General features: G+C 39.7%; 1 long non-coding RNA gene across 1 annotated transcript; it reads left to right on the top strand.

Annotated features, from left to right (window-relative positions):
- The first annotated feature begins 244 nt into the window (after nucleotides 1-244).
- Nucleotides 245-3,160, top strand: Gm40173. The gene is made up of 3 exons (XR_867730.1): nucleotides 245-335; nucleotides 1,292-1,460; nucleotides 2,966-3,160. It is a non-coding gene; the product is annotated as a predicted gene, 40173 (long non-coding RNA).
- The last annotated feature ends 6,331 nt before the right edge of the window (nucleotides 3,161-9,491 follow it).

Genomic DNA, 9,491 nt, shown 5'->3' with positions numbered 1-9,491 from the left:
ACAACAATGAAAAGAAACATTTCGATTCATATGTGTTTGCTTGTGAAACAAATGTTTACCACAGAAACTTCCATTTGGGTTGTTAGAACAGCACCAAACACAGAATTTATTTACTGAAGAATCAAGCACTGAATTTCAGGGTAAGAACTGTTTCTTTGGGGACAGGCTACATCACAAAAGGCATGTTCTGGATAACAAAGGGAAAACAGAAGCACAGGATTCTAAGGCAGCAGGCAGTGTGCGTACAACTTACCGACTCTGCCAAAGCAACTTTCCCGGCAACTGTGCATTAGGAGAAAGATGCACTTGGTATTCCAGAGCAGCAAGTAGATGTGGTAATAGAAACAAGACGGGGATGCATCTTTCTCTTATACCTATGGTGGAGATGGAAGTGTTCCAGGTCTTGCAGTCAAGGAATAGAATCACTTTAGTATTTGCAACATTTGGCTACCCAAGGGTGTTCTCTGATGGCTGTGTTGGTGGTAGGCATCACGTCTGCCTTCAAACCAATAGAGAAGCAAGAAGAGGGGGAGGGAAGATTCAAATCTTGTGTCTAAAGCAGGGAATCTTGACTGGAGCAGCAGACTGAAGTCCGTCTTAGAATTAGAGGAGATGCTGGTCCATCCTAGGATAAGTATTTTGTCAGCCACGGTTTGGAGGCGGAACGTTTAGAAACTGTGAACGTTAAATAACTGGATGCCAAGGATAGTGGTAAACACCTTTTCATGAGCAAGAGAATCTCCAAGTCAGTATCTGCGAATCTGAGAAATGTTCTCCTAAAAAGAAACCTTCTTTTAATATATATTTGCAGACACAGAAGCAGCAAGGACGAGTCTTTGACACAATAGGTTAGATTCTCAGTGAATGACCAGGACAGACTTCCGAGGAAATTGTCTCAACTCTTTAGCAGGTTTCCTCCTCACTTGTATTTCAACCAGGGCCAGCAAGATGCACCATAGACTTGTCTACATTTACATTATTAAGTCAAACCCCAAGTATTGCCAGACATTCCATGAAAATATTCTTATTAGAAATATTTCCTACCTGAGTGCCTGTGGACAAAATAACTACACCTCTGAGAATTAATTCTTCAAAAATTAAAAATAGAGATACTCATCTTAGAATGATAGTGGGAGGCAAAATTCTAAGAAATCCCTGCAGATTCTTCATCCGCACTGGAAACGTATATTCTCCTGTTACAGTCAGTTAAGTTCAAACAGGAAAGAATGCTGGTACTTACTCAAAGGCAGTGGGACCTATCATAGAATCAAATCTCATTCTGTTTTTACAGGAATGGTGTAAGGATGATCCAGTGCCAAGATGACCACATTGCAGCCCGTGAAGGTAGAGGATGCCTGTGCAAGAACGTGGCTAGTCATCTTGTTTCTTCATTGGATGTTGAGATTCAAACCAAAGATGTGTGAATGCTAAGCTAAGGATACAACAGTCGCCTAATAGAGGTAGTGTTTAAGACCCCAAGTTGGGCTAGCAAGGAAGTGGAGATCCCCAGACCTGTAGCTACAAGGACATGAATTCTTTTTTTTTTCCCATTTTTATTAGGTATTTACCTCATTTACATTTCCAATGCTATACCAAAAGTCCCCCATACCCACCCACCCCCACTCCCCTACCCACCCACTCCCCCTTTTTGGCCCTGGCGTTCCCCTGTACTGGGGCATATAAAGTTTGCGTGTCCAATGGGCCTTTCTTTCCAGTGATGGCCGACTAGGCCATCTTTTGATACATATGCAGCTAGAGTCAAGAGCTCCGGGGTACTGGTTAGTTCATAATGTTGTTCCACCTATAGGGTTGCAGATCCCTTTAGCTCCTTGGGTACTTTCTCTAGCTCCTCCATTGGGAGCCCTGTGATCCATCCATTAGCTGACTATGAGCATCCACTTCTGTGTTTGCTAGGCCCCGGCATAGTCTCACAAGAGACAGCTACATCTGGGTCCTTTCGATAAAATCTTGCTAGTGTATGCAATGGTGTCAGCGTTTGGATGCTGATTATGGGGTGGATCCCTGGATATGGCAGTCTCTACATGGTCCATCCTTTCATCTCAGCTCCAAACTTTGTCTTTGTAACTCCTTCCATGGGTGTTTTGTTCCCAATTCTAAGGAGGGGCATAGTGTCACAATTCATAGTGACATGAATTCTTCCATAGCCATCCTTGATTTCAGAAGTAGACCTGAGGTCCATATGAGAACTCAGTCCATTTCTCACGTGTACTTTAGCAAAGAACTCATTGGCTTCATGCCTGGACTTCTGACCAACACGATCTTTTGGGGTTACCCAATCCAGGTGATTTATTATAACTAGAAAACTAATAAAGCTATTATGAATATTTTTTATAGTTGTCCTTTCACCAATGCCATTATACTTCAAAAAGCTAGCTGGGCATTTAGAGAGTATTTTTTTCTGTTAAAATAACCATGACAACATAGGCATTACCTCCCTTCCCATTTTTGTAGATTAAGAAACTAACCTTTAGGAAAGGTATATAATTTGCTTCTGTGGCATTGAGGATTTTAGTCATGTTTGAATTTGAACTCCAACATCTAAGGTTTGTATTTGCTGACACTCTTGTTGATCAAAAATGTTACCAAGGAGAAAGACCTCGTACTTGTCACCATTTTTTCCTACACAAGCACTGCATTTTCTGTATTAGTTCCCTTTTATCCCTGCTGTGACGAAATTTTGACAAATGGAAAGAAGGAAGGAAGAAAGGAAGGAAGGGAGGGAGGGAGGAAGGAAGGAAGGAAGGAAGGAAGGAAGGAAGGAAGGAAGGAAGGAAGGAAGACATTATTTTAGCTCACAGTTTGAAGCATACAGTGGGTCAGTCATGGTAGGGAGGGCACGCTGCTGAGAGTACCTTTAACTGTGGCAGCTGTGCACACTGCTCCCCCAGTCAGAGGTCACTGAGCCCTGAAACCTGGGCTTAATTCACCTCCTTTGTTTTGTCAGATTAAGAACTAAGCCTGTGGGATGGCGCTGCCTACAATCTGAGTGGATCTTTCCTCTTCAGTTGAATTTCTTGGAAACAGCTTAATAGACAAAAACTTGTGTTTTCACAATGATCCTGAATCTAGTCAAGTTGAAAATGCTAAGCATGGAACACACTGAGTGAGTTTTAAAACGGTGACTCTTTTGAGATAACAGATATATCAGAATGTGAGTAAATACCCTCATGCCAATGTTCTGCTCGGGGTTTCCTGAAAATGACAGTGGTTTTATTTTTGTGTGTGTGTACTTAAAAATTTAATTATAACACACTTTTTTTTTAGATTATAAAACATCATCATTCCTTCTCTCCAACCTTTCCATAAACTTTGACCCCTACATTTTCCAGGTTCATGACAGTATTCATCTTAATCCCACATGTCCAACTTCCCTACATAATGATATGTAATGACTTTTTCCATATTTAATTACTTCTTTGTTATAGTTTTGTTGTTGTTAAAGTCACTGTGTGGGGTAAAGGGAGTTAACATTCAGCTATTGCCTATGGGAAGACATCTAACTAATTGTTTGAGTAAAATAATTGCAGGGTTAACCCTTTGTAATCTGTCTGGGTATGAGGTGTGTCTAGGCACATACAGGAATATGATCATGGATGTTGACAGCCCTTACAGAACCCAAAGATAAGGATGTCATTAAGATACTAATTCACAGGTGAGGAAACTGTTCTGGAAGCAGCAGTATTTTAGCTTAGGCAAACTCATAGGCAGATTACACACAAATTAGACTCTGCTCTACCATTGATCTCAACTGTGGGCTTTCTCAATGGTTCCCCTCATCAACTTCCAAGGACTTTCCCAGTGGATTCTGTAACTTTCAAATTTGGTCTTTATGATTTACTATTCAGAGAGATTATTTCAAGATAACAGCTACTAACTACTTAATCGTTTGTGTATGTTTGTAGTTCTTCAGCAAGCCTCACGTAGAATGTGGCTTCTGGAGAGTTCTATGCCAGGAGGCAACCTCATGGCTGGTATGTATGTAACGTGATGACTTTTCTTGCTTTACCCATGTTCTTTCATCCAAACCCTTAAAGGCTAAAGCACTTAAATACATCTGGGTAGTATTAGGGCTTATTGAAAGGCTGAAGGCTGGAAACAGATTTCTCCTCCATGGTAAATGTAATGGCTACACAGCTGTAGTGCCCACACACATCTGGAGCACTGCTGGGAAGTAAGGCTAACATTTGGCAAAGGTAACAGATGGGCTTGTTATGAAATGTGAATAGAAGTCAAGTCAAGCTCCTGAGGAATGGTACACTGAAGGGTAGTGGGACAGCAGCTACCAGAGCAGTGAGGCACACAGAAAGAGCTGACAGCACTCATGCAATGAGAAGCGTACCATGGTGAGATAGCAGAAGAACGTTTCTTGTTCATTTTATATAAAGGAATATATTGTCTTAAAAAAATAAAAACCCACCTCATTCCAGTAATTAGAAACTGTCAAAATTGTGCTCAGTTAAATCTGGTTAATTTGCTAAACTTGGCAGTAGAACTGATGGTAAAGGTTGCCGCAGTCACCATTTGGTGTGGTGTGTCCTGGGGGCACTCTATCATTACTAATTGAGTAAATGACATGAGCAGAAGAGATGGACAGGTCTGCCTTCAGCTCATTTCACAGAGCCCTGCTGCTTTGTAAGGGCTTCTGCCAATCTCAGCCTTTCTTCTTCCAAAAAACAATGGCGCTGGAAACAGCTTTAAGAATTAGGTCAATGATCTAGGGTGAGTAGATAGAAATCTATTTCATTCAAGCGCATCTGACTTGTGAGCAATCCCCCTTCAGGGCCTTATAGCAGTCTTTTAGCACTTATTCTATAGCTGCAGAAGTTTCAAAAGAAGAAAAAGAAGAACTGATAGTAAGATCTGGCATAGAAGAGGCAGCCTTTAGAGCTAGGAAAGAGAGACTATTACATAGCCAACTATAGGTGTATTGAAAGCAAAGAGGCTGGGCTACCCTGTGAAGTTTGGCATGAAAGTCCCTCAAGTCCTCGGCATACAAGACTTATGTTCGGTCAAGGACTGCTTCCTCCCTAAGGTAGGAGCTTCACAGATGCTTCCTTTTCGGGTTGAGTTGACACTGAGAAACCAAGCTGCTTCAGTTGGAGTTGAACCAGACAACCTTCCCATTCTGCTAATTGAATGCTGGGATCTGTGTTGAGGTAGGCTGAACTGGACATTGGTTCACCTCAGCCTGAATGCCAAATTGATTGGCCTAGAAAGACACAGAACCCCACACAGCAAATGAGCCAGATGGCTGGGCCATGGACAATTTCAAAATGTCCATGTGTGGTTGCTCTCAGTTGGTGACTCTTTTATTTTTCCGCTGATCAATTAAACTTGTCTAGCTACTTGGATTGTTCTAATTGCTGAATTTTCTCAGAATTAAATACTCTAAGTTAAATCAACTAACATTTAGCAAATGGGAGCTACTTCTGCTGCTTTCCCTAAGAGCCCTCCGTAGAATTAACAGTTAGGTGCTAATTGCGAATGATTAAGTGCTCACCAGTCTTGGAGTTCTTCCTTTAATATTAATGAGGTGGATTAGCATGGAACATGTCTTCTATTAATATTATAAATGGAAATCTGCATGGATCACTGAGTGCTGTTTTGTACTAGAAAGGAACACTTAGTTTAAAGGGGTAACAAAAAATAGATTCTAAAATATATCTTCCTTTCAATTGAGAAGTAAAGTCACTGAAGAAAATTTCCAATATCATTAAGTTAGAGCAAGAAGGTAGCATTTTAGCAATGGCAACAGTAGCAAACTTTTATATAAAACTTTCATATGCCTCTGTGAGTAGGAACAGTGCGTTAAACCAGCTTAAGTTATTCAATAAATCACTTGCAGAAACCATATGATTCCAGAACACTAAAATGAATGACTTGAATATTCCGGGTGACATCAGATTCTTTTGTTCACTTCCAACATCACTACTTCCCTACTTTTAAAAAAATACTAATTATTTTCTCCCGTTTGTTTGGAAAGAATAGGTGACTACACTTCTTCTTCTTCTTCTTCTTCTTCTTCTTCTTCTTCTTCTTCTTCTTCTTCTTCTTCTTCTTCTTCTTCTTCTTCTTCTTCTTCTTTTTAGTTGAAGAAGTTAGAGTTAGTAACCTCATCTCCCCTTCTGCCTTTCTCAGGAAGATGCCTTTCAATAAGGCATTGACTTTACAGATTGTTGTTGTAGAATCGACCCCAGCAGATCACAAAGTGTGTGAACTGTAGGATGAGTGTTATTGTGTTTTATTCCATAGGTGAAGGTGAAGTCATTAAAAATGACAGTCATTTTGGTAAGTGTTATTTGAGCAGGTGACAGGGCAATAAAATACACCGCAATGGAAAACAATTAATTTTAACTCTTGGTAAAATTAATTTTAGTACTTCCTCTTTCTCTATCTATCTCTTTCTTTCTTTCTTTCTTTCTCTCTTTCTTCCTTTCTTTACACTTGTGAACATTTTTAAAATGAGAGGATAAAAACTTGTGCATTCACACCAAATCAAGGCTTGTGTTAATCATTCTGTAAGGACTTGGCCCTCCAGGTTAAAGAGGTTTTTCTTTTTTCTTTTTCTTTGTCTTTAAATTTCCATATACATATTTATCATTTACCTTAGATAAACATGCAAACAAACAAAGACTACTAAGTGCTGAGCATGCATGCATTCTTAATGGTAAAATAATATTTCTGTTTAGATTGCATATATTAAGAACCATCTAAATAATACAGAATTTATGCAGTTATGAAGAAAACTGGAAATGCATCAGTAAAATGTTGCATTCCACTCACATGTTTGATTTTATACAAACTATATAATAATTGTTGGTCAATTTTGTTTTTGTATTGATATGTTCAGTTGTGATTATGATGGTTATACTAATCTCAAAATTTATATCAAATACATAATAGCATAATTTACTGGTTACTATGATATGTATCAAGTCAATAAAGTATTTAAAATATCTGGTCTTCTGAGATATTTACTATTATTGTCATGAATACTGAGAAATATGATGCGTAAAATCAATTCCTAAAGCTGGTGGCAGGTAAAGGAGGTACTGAGGTAGCATACTTGATGAAATACTTGCTATGCAAACAAGAGGACCTAAGTTCCATGCCCCAAACCTCTCACAGTCAAAACCAATGAAGACTGGCATGCTTGGAACTTCTGTGCTGGGATGGCAGAGATAGGTATAATTCCTAGGCTTACTGGGCTTCAATCAATAGAACTTGGTGAAATCCATGACAGCAAAAGGTGGTTACTCATAAGAAGTGGATTGTGTCTGAGCCAGAGATTATTCTTCAGACTCCAGATGCAGGAGAATACATTTGCTCCCATAGCTGCACACACGCATGCACACTGTGGCAGGTGAAAGCTAAATGAGCCTAGAAATGGCTGAGCCAGTGCATGCCCTCTCTTCTTTTCTCTGCTGAGTGTACTGTTAGTGATTGATGATAATCCCCACCCACAACTTGCTTCATTTTTTAGTGAACCAAAGATTAAATTGATGTGTGTGGGCTTGACCCAATCAAGTGATCTCTTTAATATTCTATCCTACTGACCCTCAAGAAAGTGAGTAGCCTTGGAGTTAGCTGGAAAATGGGTAGCCTCTAAGCAGAGCAGGCAGTATGAGTGGAAACTATCCAGCAGGAGGGGCTCCCAGTTGTACAAATACTACACCCAGGCAATGAATTCCACTAAAAATCCATGACATTAGGAGCGAGCCTCAAGCTTAAGGTGAGATCATGGCACCACTGATATACAATGCAGTCTCGAAGCCCCCTGGAAGATCCAACTAACCCTCAGCTAGATTCTTGACCCAACAACACTGTGAACCAATCACTTCACATTGTTATGAGCCACTAAAGCGTTTAGTCCTTTGTTAGCAACAATAGAAAACCAAAGATAATTTGGTTTGAGCCATGAAGAATAAATTTAACTAACATAGTCACTCTTCACATTTAATAAAACCTGGCTGCAAACTTTTAATAGCCCACAAAACATGATGTCATTCACAGCAAATGAAAACAAGCATGTAGCCCCAAGTATTATTGCTAATTACAAAGAAAAAAATCAGTGTTTCATGATCTTGCTTCCTTATGTTCCTTGGATAATATGCTGTTATCATTGGCAATGACACTACCAATCATTCTTGGGTGACTTTGCAAGAAATTGGCTAGGCATCTCTTCCAATTCTCTTTGATACTCACAGTTTTCAGACTCACAGACTCATAAAAGGATGTTAAAAGTCCTTTTCCCAGACTACAAAGTCTTACAATCTTGCATGGCTACAAACACAATAGTGAAGTAATCAGATTGTTTTGTTGTTGTTTTTATTTGTTTGTTTGGTTGGTTTTTTTTCAGGCCTCTCAGACTGTGCTGAGAAAAATCTGCTCCAGAGACTCTTGGGAAATGCTCATGTTTGGAGTGTAGCATTGTTTGAGCCATGCTTCTTGTAACTTCACCTGAACATCAGCCCAAGTTTCAATAGCACATTTCAAGGGACAAGTCCCAGGCACTGCTTCGTACCTCTGTCTATTCACAGCTCTGGTGTTGTGGTGGTTAGCTTTATGTCAACTTGTCACAAGCTAGAGCATCTGGGAAGAAAGACTCTCAATTGAGAAAATGCCTCTATAAGATTTTTCTGAGGAAATTCTGTGGTGCATTTTTTTCTAGTATTATTAATGACTGAGGTTGTAGGTCCCAGATCACTGAGGGCACTACCTCCCCTGGGCATGGATTTCTGGATAGCATCCAAAAGCAAGCTGGGCAAACAATGGCAGACAAGGCAGTACGCAGTGTTCCACCCTGGCTTCTGCTTTAGTGCCTACCTCGACTTTCCCCAGTGATGGACTGTTACCCAAAAGTGTAAGGTGGAATAAATTGTTTCCTCCCCAAAATGCCTTTTTGGTCATACTGTTTTATTACAATAAAGAAACAATAACTAAGGAATGTGCTGTCAAAGGACACTTGCCTTTAACAGTTCTTGAGAGTCATTTGGCTAAGGTCTATTGCTAGTACCAGACATTACCTTTTTATTTTTTATTTCTAGTTGGTAGAAGTCAAGAGTCTCCAAGTTGATGTCATAGTGAAATGTGTGGTAAGAAAAAAAGAAAGATTATTCAACATAGAATCTTTGCTCTATTTCTTAGTAATGCAATAGCTTGTGTAGTTAGTAATCTAAATCCAACCACAGCACATGCATGTAAGCAAGCAAACACATGCCCATTCAAGTACTCACACTTAGAGTCACATATTCACACACACACACACACACACGTGTGCACACACACACGTGCACACATACATACATATACACACATGCACACACACACACACACATATACACACATACATACACACACAAACACACACACATACACATACACACATATATACATACATACATACACACGCACACACATACAAACACAAACACATACACACACATACACACATATGCAAATACACAAAC

This window comes from Mus musculus, chromosome 3 (genome assembly GCF_000001635.26).
Source record: "Mus musculus strain C57BL/6J chromosome 3, GRCm38.p6 C57BL/6J".
Taxonomy (NCBI): domain Eukaryota; kingdom Metazoa; phylum Chordata; class Mammalia; order Rodentia; family Muridae; genus Mus; species Mus musculus.
The sequence above is the reverse complement of the archived record's forward strand: the minus strand, read 5'-3'. Positions and strand labels throughout refer to the sequence as shown.